At 48.0% G+C, this 18445-nt stretch overlaps 1 pseudogene; it reads left to right on the plus strand.

The window, feature by feature from the left end:
* The first annotated feature begins 431 nt into the window (after positions 1–431).
* The window catches only part of LOC125165043 (60S ribosomal protein L10a-like), a 29772-nt pseudogene continuing 11758 nt past the window's right edge, over positions 432–18445 (plus strand).

Here is an 18445-nt window from a genome sequence, read left to right on the forward strand (position 1 = left end):
CCTGGCAGCCACAGCCTCTGCTTTGTCTGGCTGCTTATTAGCTTTGGAGTGAGCTATAACAGAATCCCTTCTTGCTCTAGGGACTGCTTCTTGGCTCTGAGAGCCTGTCACCCTCTGCATCCCTAGCAAATGTTATATGTGAAGCAGGGTGGAGGCATACTGGGCACAAAGCTCTTTTGTTGCCCCTGCTGACACTTCATGGACCTTGTTTGTTCTGAAGTTGCTCTTCTAGCAAATCTAAGCATCCCAGCTGGTGGACATCAACAGATTGGATCTGAAGCACAGCCGTTGTCCCCGGAAGGGTGTCAGGACTGTGAAGGGTCTGAGTTTTTAATCCTACTGGCAAGAGCACAAGTTAGCCTGGCACAGTTTCCTGGAGGCTGGAATAAGATACAACACTCCTGGCCTAGAGACAAAGGAGTTTATTAAACATGGCGGAGAAGTTCCCCTTGACTGCAAGCGCCATGGGCACGAGGCAAGTAAGTCTGGATGGATGATGGATGCCTGTTCACACAGTAGGTGTTTTATACCTGAAGAACTTGACCTTAGGGGACCAGAATCTTTTAGTAACGGCAGTAAGCATGCCTGCTCTTTGGTATGGAGGGAGAGACTACTTCTATAGAGAGTTTCTCAACCTAGGCTTCATGAACTTTGTGGGCTGGATAATTCTCTGTTGGTGAGGACTTTCTTGTGCACTATAAGATGTTTGTTTGGCAGCATTTCTGGCATCTACATGCCAGATGCCATTAGCATCCTTATCCCAATTGTGACAAGCAAACATACCTCCAGACATTGCCAAGTGTCCGCCAAGGGGCAACATTGCCCCTGATTGGGAATCACTGCTCTGTAGCATGTAAAACATGTTCTCACTATTTAAATATCCTTGAGAAGAATGGGCATTCTTAGAACAAAGGGAAGTCGGTGTCTCTGATCACAAAGCAAGTAGGAACCTGAGAGACCCATAAAGAATTGTCTCTCAACGACAGGCAGGTGAATGTCATGTTACCTGGATGGGACTGGATGGCAGTGATCGTCAGCATCTGGTCTGTGGCCCAGAGGTGGACTGTAAGACACAGTTATGACCTGTATACCCATCCTGAATGCAAGACATTTCTTTGCTCTTATGGATGAACGGAAAGGAATTCGGTAGACTTCTATTTTTACGTGTGATTAAGGCCTACTTATTAGTACCCTACTAAGTTATTAAGGGCCAATAAAATCTGGTGTTTCAATCAGAGAGGCATCGAATGACAACACGCCATCGGCTGAGTATTACCATCACAGAGTAAATGTCTAGGATATAAGAATAAGTCTGAATTTTGTTCAAAATACGATCATTGTTATTTTTTGGTGGTCAGGTTTTAAGCTTGATAGATTGCTTTTGTGGTCATCCTGCTGTGTACATTTGTGATGTGAAGTGTTCAATTGCTTTCTGCTGACAATGGTATAGTGTAAGTGTGACCAGCGTGAGGTGTTGCTGACCATAGCCACTGCCGTGAAGGTGGTTTGGTGGCCCTGGTGTTGAGGGTGGTGCCGCCTGCACTGTGTTTTATGATTCGAAATATAAATTTACACTTCAACTGAGTGACAGACTTTTAACAATGAGGAAATCATTGGGGGATTTTAACTCCCAGCTTTATCTGTTATACTTGATTTTGAAAGTCGATCTTTGGATACTGACAATACATCTAAATAATGTGATTTGTCCACATTGCTGGCATTTTTGTGCTGACTGGATGTGATGGTAACATGTGACTCGTGACTGTCAAGCTGTCACAAGTGTAGGGATCTAACAATGATACTGTAATAGGCATTTGGCTAATTTCCTTCTAGAGGCCAAACATGAGCTAAATAGTAGATTCTGGCCAAATGCTGAGGCTTCTACCTAGTCTACTGAGGACTAAGATAGCTTCTCCTGAGAAACCTGGCTGGTCCACCAACTGGGCACCATGACCAATCTCCCTCTGCAGGTGAGGTGGTCAAGACAGATGGTGCGTTGAGTTGCTTGATGTCTCTTGAGTTGCTTGATGTCTCTCGAGTTGCTTGATGGTTTTACTGGCTGCTCTTCTTGACTTTGATGATAAAATACTATTTATTCAGATTTGTCTTTATTAATATAGGTTTTATTCCATACCTTTTTTTTTTTTTTGTTAACCTGTCAGCATGTGGTGTTGCCATTTAATTTAGTTATATATTTTCTTTTCTTAAAACCCAATATGGATGGGGCCCCTGGGTGGCGCAGTCGGTTAAGCGTCCGACTTCAGCCAGGTCACGATCTCGCGGTCCGTGAGTTCGAGCCCCGCGTCAGGCTCTGGGCTGATGGCTCAGAGCCTGGAGCCTGTTTCCGATTCTGTGTCTCCCTCTCTCTCTGCCCCTCCCCCGTTCATGCTCTGTCTCTCTCTGTCCCAAAAATAAATAAACGTTGAAAAAAAAATTAAAAAAAAAAAACCCAATATGGAAACTTAAGGACACACACACTACAGTTTAAATAGTATTCCCTACTCTTCCCTTGATCATGGGGTGCCAAGACATTTGGTCAAACATTTTTCTGAATATGTCTGTGAGGGTGTTTTTGGATACGATGAACATTTGAATAGGTAGACTAAGTAAAACAGGTTGCCATCTCTAACGTGGGTGGCCCTTATCCAATCAACTGAGGGTCTGAATGGCACAAAACGACTGCATAAGAAGGAATTTCTTTCACCTTTCTGACTGAGCTGGACATTGGTTTTCTCCTGCTCGGGTATTGAAATTTACACCATTGGCTCTCCTTGTTCTCAGGCCTTCACACTTGAACTAGAACTACAACACTGGGTCTCCTGTGGCTCCAGCTCGTTGACTACAGATGATGGGACTTCTCAGCTTCCATAATTGTATAAGCCATTTCTTTATCATGAATCAGTCTCTTTCTCTCTCTTGCTCATTTCCTCTATCTCTGTCTCATATTACTCTATTATGAGCAAATAATCTGTATCAATATCATCTATGTCTGTATCTCCTTTTGTTGGCTCAGTTCCTCTGGAGAACCCTGACTAATAAGAGGGACCATCTAGGGAAATAGAAGTGAGAGAGTGAGAATGTACTTCAGGGAAAGGAGAGACATCAACAAAGGTTTTCTTACTGTATGGATTACCACTGAGAAAGGCTGAATGTCAACCCACTGGAGGCTTGAGGAACCATGATTCACATTTCTTTCAGTGGAGGACAAGTGGCATGAGGACATTTTCCCATGGATTTGCATCTCCCAAGGATTGCCCTGGGACACGGATTTTCCCACTTCCAAACTATGTCCGTCTGCAGGTAACTTACCCAGCACCTCTTGCAGCTTTGGGATGCAGAGAAACCAGATGCTGAGATACTAGTGCTCTTAGCCTGGGAGCACTAGTAACGAGATGTAGAGCTGTCCAGAACCGTGGTGCTGAAGTTTCCTGGGCCAGAGGATCAATACCACACAGGTATAGTTAAAACTACCTGGTTACTTTTAAGATTATAGGGCATAGTTTTATAATATAATGGAAAGCTCCGTGAGGACATAGGGTTTTAAAAAAAGTTTTGTTTATATATGTATCTCCTGTGCCTGATACATAAAGAAAACAATACATTTTTATTGAATGAATAAACATAAAATCAGATGTGTGAGCTCACATTATCCTCTTATAAAGCAAATAATAAGGCTTTTCTGTGTGTTGCCAAGAAGAAGTCTACTTCAGCAGTTTGTTTGTCTCTAATTCTTTGTCACTTGATTTTTTTTCTTCCTGAAGAGGAAAAGGGGTGGGAAAGATGGGCCACAGGTTCTTGTGCTCACCCAGAGCAGCTACTCTAAATCATTCCCACCAGCAGGACTACTGCTGAACTCCAATCAGACAGTCTTCGCCTGTAGGTGGTGAGCTTGGAACCGGAGGCAATGAGATACAAGGACACAAGGTGGGGGGGTGGGTCATTGGAAAGTCCTAACCAAGGGCAATGGGGAACCACTTTATATATTAGGGTGACAAATGTTTGGATGCTCACCTTGCTAATTTTTACAACCCAAATTTGTGATAATCAGCATCTGTAAGGTTTAATCAGAATATGAATTGGAGTGGCTTTGCCTTGTTTTCTATCTTCATTACTCTTTCTCCCTTGGGTCATCGATGGAAATCTTTCAGTGCACAGGCCAGTGGGATATGAATGCATCCTTTCCCAAGAAACGACTCTGTGTAAGCTTAAAAGAGCTTATTAAATTAGTATGTGGGATATGATTTCATCCACATAATAAAAGCTGCAGCTGCTTTTAAAGAAATGAAATTGTATTGCACATGGCGTTCAATCTTCAGCCCTACCCACACAGGTGCTCTGTTGGAGAGATGCATGGCTCCCAGAGGGCCTTCTTCGGGGAGGGACATCAACAAGGAGACAAATGAGCCTTCCTGCTTTTCATACTATACATGTTTGCTCTTCATTCGTGGAGGTTGGAAGTCATGGATTTCATTACTGCAGTGCATTGAGGGCCAGGGAAAAAAAAAATCCAATTTGCTACTGCCTCAATGACTTTGTGTTTTAATCAAATGGATAAGAAAGAGTCATTAACTGATGCTCAGACTGATTAAAATTCCAGTGAGAAGGAAAAGAAATGAGATTGTGACACAGCCTTAGAAGGTCACTTGCTCCCTGGTAGTTCTGCGCCTATAAAGTCTCCCTTGTTCGTTGTTACCATTACTGAGCACCCTTAGCAGCTGTGGACAGTCGGGGTGGCATCCTGACCTTCGTCCCTTGGACAGTGGGGGTGGCAGTCCTGACCTCTGTCCCTGTGTCCAGGGTCTCTGGCTGTGAAGGAAGGTGCCTATCCTTCCTGGGATGATCCAGTGAGTGGACTATATAAATCCCCTTCAGTATGGTGATAAAAAAAGTTTCCTTTTCCCTGCACTCATGAATCTTGATTTTAAATCACAGGAACTTTTAAAGATGTGGCCACGGTACTGATTACCTGTATCCTGCAGGGTCAGTGGAGGTGCCGAAGGCAGCAGCAAATGCATCTGAAAGCTCTCAAGTGCTACTCAAATTTAGATGCCTGTGTTATTGTTATTATTATTATTTTTATCTCTCTCATTACTATTGTTACTGCCACTGCTACTATGAAGTTTTAAGATTGCACAAATTTTCCACATGGCTTGTTTGCTTGACAGGCAAAGATCAGAGGGGCAGTTGGTGAACGGGAAGCTTTCCTATGGCAGAATTTCTCGCAGCTGTCTCTGGGTGTAGCCTCGGGGCCCAGGAGAATTCATCCATAGAAGGGAATGGATTCCTGAGCAATTTCACTGATGCCTCCATGAGGAGGTGAAACAGACACTTGTGCCTCAGAGCAAGCTGGTAGCCTGCTTTCTTTGTTCATTCCCTCATGCCCTCCTTCCTTATCCCATTAATAGTGAGTGGCTCCTATGTGTCAGGCACTGTTCTTCCTGAGAGTCACATGTCTCATGATCCAAGAGGGGACAAGGAGGAACACTCATTTCTCAGTGTGTAGCGAATGCCTCCAAGGGCTGGTAAGATTGGCCACACTCACAGGGCAGTGCACTGAGGCACCTGAGCAGGCTGGGAAGTGGGCCAGACCCGTGGAGATGTGGAGAGTGGGGGGGGGGGGGCAGACAATCTTTAGGGAGTAAGCAGGAAATGCATGACTAGAATCAATATCAGAAACAGTTTGCAGAGAGCATGGACAGTTTTTAAAAAGTAAAATAGAAACAGAAGTTATATACAATGGTCAAGCAAAATGCACATTAGACTCAGAGGCCACGGTCAGTGGGAAAACCAAAATAGCGACCTATAGGGTGTAGTGTCCACAGACTTGCTGCCACTGAACAGTGAGCTGGGCTTAACTATGGAGAGCCCTCAAAAAACGAAAAATAGAAATACTAAGGGACCCAGCAATCCCACTTTTGGAACTACATTCAAAGAAAACAAAACCATTATCTCAAAGAGGTCTCTGCACTGCCGTAGCAGCATTATTCACAATAACTAAGACATGGAAACAGCCTAAGTGCCCGCCGATGGTTGAATCGATAAAGGAAATGTGCCATGCGCGTGCTCACACACACACACACACACACACACACACACACACAATGGAATACTATTCAGCCATTAAAAAAATTGGGATCCAGAGCACCTGGGTGGCTCAGTCGGTTAAGCGTCCGACTTCGGCTCAGGTCATGATATCACGATTCGTGAGTTTGAACCCCATGTTGGGCTCTGTGCTGACAGCTCAGAGCCTGGAGCCTGCTTCAGATTCTGTGTCTCCCTTTCTCTCTGCCCCTCTCCCACTCATGATCTGTCTCTCAAAAATGAATAAACGTTAAACAACAACAACAACAAAAAAATCAAGATCCTGCCATTTGTGACAATGTGGATGGACCTTGAGGGTATTATGCTAAGTGAGGTAAGTCAGACAGAGAAAGACAAATACTGTATGAGCTCACTTATAGGTGGATTAAAAAAAAAAAAAAGCGAAGTTCACAGCAAAAGAGATGAGTTTCGTGGTTACCAAAGGCGAGAGATGGGGAGGATTGGAGGCAGATGGCCAAAAGTGCTACTTTCCAGTTATAAGATAAGTAACTTCTGGGGAGGCAGTGTACGTCTTGATGACACATAGAGCTAACACTGCTGGATGGTGTATTTGAAAGCTGCTAAGAGAGGAGATGGTGAGTTCTCAAGGGAAACAAAACCACGTTTTTCCATTTTCTTTTCCTTTTTTTTTTGTATCTATGTGAGATAATGGGTGTTAGCTAAACACTGTGGTGATCATTTCATAATATATGCAACTCACTATACTATCCATCTTTTTTTCAACGTTTATTTATTTTTGGGACAGAGAGAGACAGAGCATGAATGGGGGAGGGGCAGAGAGAGAGGGAGACACAGAATCGGAAACAGGCTCCAGGCGCTGAGCCATCAGCCCAGAGCCTGACGCGGGGCTCGAACTCACGGACCGCGAGATCGTGACCTGGCTGAAGTCGGACACTCAACCGACTGCGCCACCCAGGCGCCCCTATCCATCTTAAACTTATACAGCACTGTATGTTGATTATATCTTAATAAAACTAAAAAAAAAAAAAAAAAAAAGCCCTGGGCTCAGAGCTCTGCAGGGGCCAGTGTGGAAAGGGACGAGCAGGTGGATATCTGGTCTCCATTTCCCGGGTCAGAGAAACAGCCTGTCCAACTCAGTAGTGTGGTTTAGACAAAAGCAACAGGGGCTTTTTCCCTTACCTGTTCGGACACCATCTTGGAAGTCTGTGAAATGACACTTCCACCGTCCCTCCTGCTTCTGAGTCTGGAATCATTCTTGGCTTGCAGTCTTCAGCTGAAACCCAAGTCAGGGGTTGTAATGTCCTGCAGCAGGCAGAGGAACACTTCCTTTTGGAGGCTCCGAATCACTTGTTTTCCTCAGGGAGGTTCTCGTATTTCAGGATTTGATTTAAATAACCAAGGCTCATATCATAACTTTGCTAATTAAGGCAAAATCGATCCCTAACTAGAATCTTATTTTTACTTAATTTTTAAATGTTTATCTTTTTGAGAGGGAGGGAGAGACAGCACGTGAGCAGGGGAGGGGCAGAGAGAGAGAGGGAGACAGAATCCAAAGCGGGCCCCAGGCTCCGAGCTGTCAGCACAGAGCCTGACGCGGGGATTGAACTTATAAACCACAAGATCATGACCTGAACCGAAGTCAGATGCTTAACCGACTGAGCCACTCAGGCACCCCTAGAATCTTATTTTTATTTTTATTTTTTATTTTTATTTATTTATTTATTTATTTATTTATTTATTTATTTATTTATATAATTTATTTTTGAGACAGGGAGAGACAGAGCATGAACAGGGGAGGGTCAGAGAGAGGGAGACACAGAATCCGAAACAGGCTCCAGGCTCTGAGCTGTCAGCACAGAGCCCGACGTGGGGCTCGAACTCACAGACCGCGAGATCACGACCTGAGCCGAAGTCGGCCGCCCAACCGACTGAGCCAACCAGGTGCCCCTAGAATCTTATTTTTAAAAAACAACATAAGAACACTAAAATGTTGTGATGGTAACAAACGTCAGGTGGGGAATGGGGCAGGGCCAGAATTCACTGAGCATGCTGAGTTAGCCCTTCCTGCCTCTGTCTCCTGTCTACCAGCCGCCTGCCAGGGGTGCCCTGGGACCAGTCCTTCTGGACCCAAAGCGGAGAGTTCGATTCTCATGAGGAGGAGGCAAAGAGCACATGGGAGAGAGAGTGCTGTTCCAGCCAGAGGGGTGTTCTGCTGTATTCTTGTCCCCGTGACAGAGTATCTGTGGCCACCATGTTGCACAAGTGTTGTGTGGAGGGGAACAGCAGCTTCAGGCAGAGACACACTGTGTCAGAAGGGTGCCAAACCTCGGGACTGAGGGGCCCCCAGCTGGCTCAGTCCATTGAGCCTCTGGCTCTTGATTTCGGCCCAGGTTGTGATCTCGTGGTTCATGAGTTCGAGTCCCACATCAGCCTTTGCACTGACGGCATGGAGCCTGCTTGGGATGCTCTCTCCCTCTCTCTGTGTGCCCTTCCCCCACCACTTGTGCTTGCTCTCTCTCTCAAAATAAATAAATAAACATTTAAAAGATGTGGTTGTTCTTCTGTTAATTTGTTCTAACAGTAATAATGGAACATAGCAAGCTCTCACCTCATACCTACTCTGCTAGGCGTTGTTTTATATCCTCATGTGATCGTTGATACAGCTTGCAAAACACTGAGACTGCCACCTGTTTGCTTAATTCTCCATTCTCTGGGTGACGCGTGGTGTGTTTTATTAAATGAAAATATTATAGCTTTATTTTTATCCATTTTTCTCACGATTCAGGCTTCCATACCAACCTTAACACTAAAGCGTCTCATTCACCCAGGTAGAGAAAATTTGGGGCCTGTAGCTTCTGAGGAACCAATGACCCATATGTGTGATCCTTTCAGATCTGTCTCTTCTCTGGTTACCTGCAAGGCTGTGGATTTGGCCGTGAAGTAGAAGCCCGTTCCTGCAAGGATGAGTTGGAGTTTTGTACTGTCTTTGAGACACCTCCAGTTTCTTTGAAAACTCCTCCAGAGCATCTTCAGAGCCTTGGGTTTTCTAGTGAAGTTATGGTGGGGGACATCTCGGGGGGTGGATCAGATGGAGCTGAGTAGGGAGAAGTGTCCTCGGCCCATTCACCGTCCGGAGGATGGTGGGCCCATTCATACGTACCTTCTCTTCTTCTGAAGTCTGAGATCAGAACTGTGGTAGCCATGTCAAGAGGAAACCACCCTGCTCTTGTCCCTGCAGCCACGTGGGGATGTAGCTGACTGTTCCCCCTCCTGGTCTGTCATGGTACGCAGTGTTCCAAGGAACCTTCTAGGATCTCGCAGGTGGCTTTGGTCAGCCGTGCAGAGAGTGGCTCCGTCTTTCAGGGGTAGACTCACAGGAGCCAAGCTAGCAAGACTGATGCGTAGAACCGGCAGCCTGATTTGTTTAATTGACAGTGAAAATTCTGGCACAGCAGGTGCACAGCGTGGGTGGTTTGAAGTGGATGTTTGCACACTGTATATCCACAGGCGGTGGAATCCAAAGCTGGTTGGCTGAGTGGTTCAAAGGTGCCAGGCTTAGCATCCATTTTACAGTGGGTACCCTCTCACCATTGGGAGGGAGGCCAAACAACCTTCTAGTGGCCAGCTTCTCTCTGGGTCTCTTCCCTACCTGCCTTCTGGTTGGCGTCCCGTGTTTCTTCTCACATCTGCTCCCTTCTGCTGAGTTGGCTCCAGGAGGCCCGTGGCCTGAGAGCTTCCGCTCTTCAAGGTGATTCCCATCTCTCTTCTCTATTCGTTGCAGACATTACAGACTTCAGGGTAAGACCTTATGGGCCTTCCAATATCTCAGTTATTGGGGGACGTGTGAACCAGTCCCGGGGGTGAGGAGGTAAGGAAATGTGAACAGCGAAATGGTCGCTCCATTGGAATGCCATGGTGCGTATGTTGGTTCTTCACTGACAAATTTCCTTTCCCTGGTGATTTCCAGGCCTCCCTTGTGGTGCTATCTGAAAATAATCATGCTCGTCGCCAGCACACATGGATGCCCTCATGTGTCAGAGGGCTGGAGGGCACAGGGGCTGCCGAGGAAAAGAACGCCAGTGTTCACAGTGAAGAGGCCGAGGCCTCGCAGGAGGCAGCTCCAGGTTCTTGTCCCCGCCCCGTCCTGGCTGAGGCTGGTGATGAATGAGGGAGGGTCCCGGGGGTGGCAAGCAGGTGAACCAGTGTGACAGGATTAGCCTGGAGAAAGCTGACTATGTGTTGGAACTTCTCAGATGTGCTCAGGTGTTTGCTTGCCATGATTAAAAACCCATTTTAATTGTTTTCTTTGATATGCTGCCATTCAGTCGCTGAGGTCATCTGACTTTAAGGGGATATATTTCTACCCTCATTGGATGCCTTCATAGAACTCATTTCATTTTCAGTTTAAAAGAGTGGTTCACACATGCTTTTCCCCCCTTCTGAATTGTCTGTTGTGCAAAGGAAATTGGTTTACCCTGCTGTAAGGGAGGTGTGACTTTCAGTACCACCAGGGATATTTCTAGAGGGTGGCCCCAACTAACACCCTTGGTCCTCATTACTGTTAATTACAACATATCTGATGGGTTATTTCACATCTGTAGCACCTGTCATCCATAGCAGAGGTGATACGGTGTGTGTTTCACTTCTCCAGGGATGTGGGCACCTCTGTGCTGCTTTTTATTTCTTTTTATTATTTTTTAAGTTTATTTTTTTTTTATTTTGAGAGAGAGAAAGAGGTCACAAGCTGGGGAGGGTTAGATAGAAGGAGAGACAGAATCCCAAGCCATATATCCATATCTGTATCTACTTGTCTATTTATCTTTCTTATTTATGTGCCTGTCTATCTACCTATCTATTGTATGTATGTAGTATAGTATATGAATAGAGTAAATTCTCAGTTTTTGAGCTCAAATCTTTGGATGTTACTTTACATAGAGTGGTTATATGCTATGGGCTGAATTGTATCCTCCCCAAATTCATATGTTGGAACATCAACCACCATTGTCACTGTATTTGGAGATAGAGCTTTTAGGAGGTAATTAAGTTTCAATAGGTCATCAAGGTGGGTGTCCTAATCCAATAAAATTGATGGCCTTATAAGAAGAGGAGGATAAAGAGATCTCTGTTTCTCTCCCCACACCCATGCTCCAAGGAAGGACCATGGGAGGACACACGAGGAGGTGGCCATCTATGAGCCAAGAAGAGAGCCCTGGTCACACCAGCAAGCTGATGTCAGACTCCCCACCTTCAGAACTGTGAGCAGTAAATTTCTGTTGTTGCAGTCTGTGGTGTTTGTTACGGCTGCCTGAGCTGACTGATACACCACGGCTGGTAAATCATTCAACGTTCATTCAACAAGTGAGGATGCCATGCATGTGGGTGGAGGCCATTTATTCCCACCATTAGATTTTGGGAGTAACACTAGTGTTGAAACACAGTTTCTGAATTTCCTATTTATGTTTCTCTCCTGCTGAGGCGTCTGACCTTTGGCCATCACAGGCTCACAAATTGCTCAGAATCACAAGGTCTGCGATGAAGCTGTGGCAATAATTCAAAGGATTTGTTTTCCTACTCGGGCTCTATCCATCTGATTACATTGTAACCAATATTTGCTGCTGTCCCTGTGGACAGAATTTGTTCATAAACTACAAAGAAATTGCACAGCCATGGAAGAAATCAACTTATTAAATAGGCTGTGGTTTTTCTCCCTAAGCAACAGAGAACCTGTAAAACACTGTTGTGCTAAAAACAAACAAACAAACAAACAAACAAACAAACAAGAAAAAAGGAAAGAAAGAAAAGTAGAAGAAGTGGGGGAAGAGACCCCCAGACACTGAAGAAACATTCTTGGAAACTAAGTTCTCAGACCATTCACGTCTCCCCTGCTTATTCTAATAGGGGCTATGGTGGTGTAACTTTCTTTCTCTCACTTGGGACATTTTTCAAGGACGTGTTGGTGAGGAAAAACAGCTCCATCAGCAAAGGCACGTGTGTGTCTGCTGGAATTGATCCATTCCAAAGGCAGCTAACTTGGTCAGCAGATTCCAGGAACCGGGGTGGGTGTCAGACTCCAGTCTGCTCACCCGCGTGTGTGAGCTGCTCTCTACCTTGAAGAGACAGACGTGGGTGCTTGCTTAGGTTGTCTCTCTGTGTCATGAAGTGACAGGGGGCACACATTTCCCCACAATGCTTTAGAAGAAATGAGTGGCCATGTGACCGGGATCCTCTAGCCAGGACTCGGCCTCCCATGGGGTCCCCACCAGGAGGGCACCAGGTGTCCAGGCCAGCACAAACCGTCCCTGTCACCCGAGTGCACATCCGTCTCCTGCACGAATGGAGTGACAACAGTACAGTAAGCTTCCCGACCTCTCTGCCATCAGTGCCCTGTGGCTCCTCGTAAACCTGTCCCTCCTGCTGCCCTCACCCATCCCGGTAAATGCCACCCTGGACCGGTGCCACTGTCTGCCACTTGGGTTCTGGGTCCCTAAAGGATAATACATACCGGCTTTAGAATATTTTCTTTTTGTCTACTGGGACTCCATAGGAGCTGGGAAAGTCGTCGTCTCTGGTTTGGCTCAAAAAACAACATTCTGAAATTGTGAATAAAGACAGAGAACGCTCCCTTCCATCCCTGCAACAAGCCACCGTCCCTTCCCCACTTCTGTTCCTTCCCAATGTCTCTTCCCCATTCTGTTCCTTCCCAATGTCTCTTCCCCATTCTGTTCCTTCCCAATGTCTCTTCCCCACTCTGTTCCTTCCCAATGTCTCTTCCCCATTCTGTTCCTTCCCAATGTCTCTTCCCCATTCTGTTCCTTCCCAATGTCTCTTCCCCATTCTGTTCCTTCCCAATGTCTCTTCCCCATTCTGTTCCTTCCCAATGCCACTTCCCCACTTCTGTTCCTTCCCAATGCCTCTTCCCCACTTCTCTTCCTTCCCAGTGCCACAGCTGCTGTCTACACGTGATGCCACTGGGCCCAGGAAACACAAGGAGAGGGGGAAGACTCAGCTTGCTTCTGGGACCTTCCCTCCTGATGGTGCGATGTTTGCTCTGGTACGCCTTGGCCTTTGTCATTCTCTGCCCATGCCCATGTCATTCGTGGCATGACCCAGCATTTCAGCACAGACGCAATTGCTCAACACCCATTTCACGACTGGCGTCCACTGGCTGCACAAATATCATTTTAGATGCTAAATAATGTTTAGGGGCAAAGGGAAGTGAGGATATTCTTGGACAAAAGGGAATGCTCGTTATCTGCTTAATAGAAAAGGAACTAGAGAAGCCTGGAAAGAAACAGCTTTAATCCAATCACACACACACACACACACACACACACACACGCACGCATGCACGCACGCACGCGGAGTCTCACTAGAGTCTGGGCCGGCCATGCAATTTCACCTGAAACACGGTTACCAAGACCTGCCTCCTCCTTCCTGCATCTGAGCGACTGGGTGCTGCTGGCCGTGCTGAGGCAGGGAGGGTGACGTGTGAAGGTGCCATACAAAGTGCCCCTCACACATTCCTCTTGCTCAGAACCCCTCCTTGGCCTGTGTGCGGAGAGATCCAGAGATGAGAGGTTCACTTTTCCGTGCTCCATTGGGCCTTGTCTCTCTTGTGTCAGCTCTCTCCCAGAGCTCCTGAAGGTACCTTGACAGGCACTGCCCTCTCGTTAGGAGGAGTTATGAAATCCAGCGTGAAATCCTGAGCTTGGCCAGGAAACAAGAGACACAGGTCCTCGGCAGACATCCGCCCCCCACCCCTGCTCGGGACGTTGGAATTAAGAACTGCTCATAATCCCTCACACCAGCGAAATACAACTCTGAGAGCTTTCTGGTAAAATGCAACATGATTCAGATGACTTTTGAATGTACGCAAGGCTTTCTTTTTCTCTGAAGTTCTTTCTTTCAGGCAGAAAATTATTTTGTTAGCGTCTTGGGAGAAAGCAGGTGGAAGCGGCTAGATTAGAGCCCCTCTGTGCAAGCAAAATAATGTGCAGCAACACTGAAATGGCTTTATTCTTTCTCTGAAAACAGGAGGAATAAATCAGGGGGGCGTAAATTTGGAACAGTAATAGTGCAGCCACGACCTCGCCACAGCCGACACTGTCATTTTCGGGGCTCCCAGAGACGTGGCTGACGATGGGGGAGGCGAGGTTGCAGGTGGCAGGCTCTTGGTCAGGGGCACGGGGCTGTCTGCTCAGGGGACAGATGTTTTCTTCAAGCTCCCAGGGAAGAGCCACGTGTAAGTGTCAAAAGTGCGAGCCTGGCGTTTCCTCAAGTTCCACCCTGAGTTTCTGTATTTGGGTCACGGTCAGAAGGGAGCAGAATCCAAGAGGGACAGGCTTGAGTTCGACAGACTTGCCAAGTGACTCTCCACAGAGCGGTCACCTTTTAATTGAAGACACTGGCTGCCCAGTGGCAGAGGCTGGGTGAGCCCCTAGGGTGACTGCTGAGAGCCCCAGCATGCGGTGGTGACGTTAAGCCACCTCCATGCCATGTGATCAAGCGTCACCCTCCCTGGGCGTTCAGGTCCTATTAGTTCTGATCAGCCAAAGTGCTCTGGGTGGCTCATCACTTCACATTGAACTGTCCCCTGTGTCTTCATAAGATTTTCGTTTTCTTTTTAACTGCGCAGCGGGTCCGTTTGTTTCTGTTTTGTTTTGCTTTGTGTTTGAAACAGCACGCAAAGCAGTGGGCAGTGGGAGGGAGAGGCAGGTAATGAGCTGTCTGTCAGGGAAGCACCCTGGTTGGGAATCCGGGTTTAAAGCACGGGGTGCGAGGATCTGGGTCTCCCTTCTGGCTGCTGCTGGAGTGGATGGCAAATCCTGGGACGTGGAACAATCGAGGGCGAGTGCGGGCTAAGGGGTTGTCGGCTGTGTCCCCTGAATCCGGGGTCTGTTTCTGGGTAGAGGGAGGCATGACAGCCAGCCTTCCCAGGGCCCTCTCTTCAGGGTCTCCATCTTGCCCATCCTGGGGGCGGAGCAAAGAGGAAGAGGACAGGGACGACGCCAGCTGCCCTAGCTGCAGTCTGGCTCAGGCTCAGAGCTCTGGGTGTCCCTGCAGCCCCTGCCCAGTGAGTGGAATAAAACCCACACCCCACTGGCCCGTGCTCCTCATTCTCTCTCAACACGAACATTCACGCCCAGCCCCCGGCAGGTGACAGGAGCAGGACACTACTTGGAAATCATACCTGACACGTGTTTGTCCTTGTGATTCCCTTTCACTCTAATTCTTCTGCCATTGACCTGGACAGTGAGTGAGGCCAAGGCTCGTGGCCTCAGGAAGGGAGGACACGCAGATTTACAATCGTGGCTTTGCGTTCAAGAGTTGTCTTGGGGGAACTCTAGCTTTCGAGCGCAAGAGGTTTTGAGGACAAGGATGGATTTTACGTGATTATTTATTTATTGGGTTTTGGGTTTTGAATGCCAGAGCTTGGCCTTCAGTATTAGGAGTGACGTCCAGAAGCCTCAGAGTGTCAAGGCTCTGCCGTCCGCCACACAGACAGTGGGAGTGGGGGTGTTTGCACAATTCCCCTGCATGGAGGGGGCACAGACCCTCAGGCCACAGGTGCTGTGGGCACCTGACCCTCCCTCCTGAAGGGGAAGTTCCCGTTGGAGAGGGGCATCCGTGGGGCACAACCACCACTGTATGAGGCAGATCTAAGCAGAGATGAATGACGTCACAAGCCCTATCCCCGACCCCACTCTTAAGCCCTCACACTGGGCACAGAGCAGGGTCTGAAGGTTCCCCACAAACATCCATTGCCCCAGGAGAGACAGGTGCTGATGGAGAATGGCCAGTATCAGGCATGTGGGCTCAGGACCAGAGGCCATGGGAGCATCCACTATGGGAGCACCTGCTAATGTAGGAGTACTGGAGAGGGAGCAGGGCAGAGGCCATGGGAGCACCACTGTGTGCTCCCACCATGGTGTAGAAGGCACTCTGCTGTGGATGCCAGCCAGGACACGAAATAGCCACAGATCAAGTTGTCCCTCTTCTTGGCATCATGACGTCATGACAGAAGTTCACCGGAGCCCAGGTGTCACGCACATAGGGAGGAAGGAGGTGTGGGTGGGGCCGGCTCCACAGGTGCTCAGGACAAAGTGTCAAGGCCGCGGGGTCCATGATGGAGCTAGAACCACCCAGTTTTGAGCTTCCAAGTTTGTGAGCACAAATTTCGACCTTGCCACTTTACTAGTTGGCACACAACTACCTTACCTGCCATTGGACGAGACTTTCAGTCAATCCTACAGTCTTCTGGGTCTGACAGGAGAATTCTCAGTTAGCTTGATATATGATATATTTTGCATCAAGCACACCCACCGTGGACATCGGTGGTGCTCGGCTTATGGAAAAGCAAACGTAGGCCGAGGGAAGTATCTGAAGCTGGTTCTCGGAGGCTGTACAGCACGAACCGAACTGTAAGAAACACACTGTGTGCAGTGTTAGAGCCAGAGGTCTCGGGTACCATAGGGATGAGGGGCTTTGGCTGTGGAGAGTGGGGGACGTCCACGAGTCTTCTGGAAGCAGGGCTGTAGGGCTTGACAGACACCCGCTTTGCCTTCTGGGTCCCACCAAGCACAGGCACCATACTTCTTGATTGGAGACAGTGGCCTTGCCTCCCGTCTGCCTCCCCCTCCCAGGGCTGTTCCAGTTGCTTCTTCCGACCACACAGGTCCTGTTCACGTGCTGGGGAAGGTCAGCCAAGCCTCCCCATGGCTGCCAGCTGGGCTGTTGGCCCTCTGTGACCTCGGGGGTAGCCTGGGCTCCCCTGCTCTTCATACTTGACTCAGTTCTTCCTTCTTCCCCTTTTCTGGCTGGCCCGTCCGCTGTCAGAGTGTGGGCTTCTCATCCTCTCTGTTCCTTTGCAGCCTGAACGCTGGTTCTGAGAATAGTCCTGGCTCAGGGCCTGGAAAAAATCACCGAGTCAGAACCTCAACAGAACAACTCACACGGCTGCTTAGCGAGCATAAAATTGGAGCCGAGAGAGCCGGATATTCTTACGGGATGTCTCCGATGTGCTGTGGTAGCAAGATACAGTGCCCTTTCCAACTCTGGGGCTATTTGCAGAAGACGAACTGGGAGGGGGCATCTAAAATTGGGGCATCCGCCCTCCCTGATGGGGCCAGGAGAGCGTGAACACACACCTCCTTCCCCTGCCTCCTTATACAATATTCCGCCGCTCACCCCAGGCCGTGGCAGTCACAGCGCGTGCATTACGGGTTCGGGATTGCACTTCATCCATCCCCTTGGCATGACATCTTGAGGAGCCTTCATTGTATCAATGATGCATTCACAGATCTTGTCATCCAACGGATTGCTTTTGGAAGATTTTTGCTGATGAGTGAATCTGACCTCCAGTGTCAGGTCCCGGATTTCCCGATGGGAAGTGAGACCCTGCTGACCCACATTCCCAACCTGGATGGGGACAGGTGGTCTGTTTGTTCCCCTTGGGTTCACGGACACCACCCCTGCCCCTCTGCCCATCAGCTCCCAATGCAAGTGTGACTTCCTCAGAGAGGTGGTCCCTGAGTCTTCTGACCAGGAAAGACCCTCTGATATTGACCCACACAGCACTGCCCCTCCCACCATAGTGCCCAGCCACCATAATTTTACCCACATTTGGGGTGTTTTTGGTTAATGTGTGTATTAATGTCCTAGGGTGGTTGTAACAAAGTACCACAAACTGGGTGGCTTGGTACAACAGAAATTTATTGTCTCACGGTCACGGAGGCCAGAAGTCTGAAATCAAGGTATCAGCGAGGCTGTGTTCCCTCTGGAGGCATGAGGGAGGCGTCTGTTCCAGGCATTTCTTCTGACTCCCTGTGGCCTCAGGGAGGCCTGCTCCCTGGCTTGGAGACGCATCATCCCACCCTCTGTCGTCACACATGCCTCACACGGCACTTCTCTGTGTCCAAATCTCCCCTTTTATAAGGTCACCAGTCGTAGTGAATTTGGGCCCAAACCTAATGGACTTATTTTAAGTTGTTGATCTCGTAGAGATCCTATTTCCAGGTAAGATCACATGCTGAGGTACTGGTGGTTAGGATGTCAACATACGAACTTTTGGGGGACATGAGCCAGCCGATAGCAGTATGTTGCCTCCATGAAGGCAGGGAACTTGTTTGTTGTTATTTTCAGGGGAGCCCCCAAACCTAGCATGCTGTCTGGCCTAGAGGGAGTGCCTAACAGCTATAGCCGAATGTATGAATAAAAGAAAGAAAGAATGAATGAATGAAAGCTGATTACCTGAGATCACCCCCCCTGCCCTCATGCACCTGCGGCAACCTTGAAACAACTACTCACAGGCGTCTTGAGACAGCTCCAACCACACAAGAATCAGGCCTCATCCTATCTGTCCTGCCTTTCGTTGTTAGAGAAT

The sequence above is a fragment of the Prionailurus viverrinus genome, chromosome A1 (assembly GCF_022837055.1).
Source record: "Prionailurus viverrinus isolate Anna chromosome A1, UM_Priviv_1.0, whole genome shotgun sequence".
Taxonomy (NCBI): domain Eukaryota; kingdom Metazoa; phylum Chordata; class Mammalia; order Carnivora; family Felidae; genus Prionailurus; species Prionailurus viverrinus.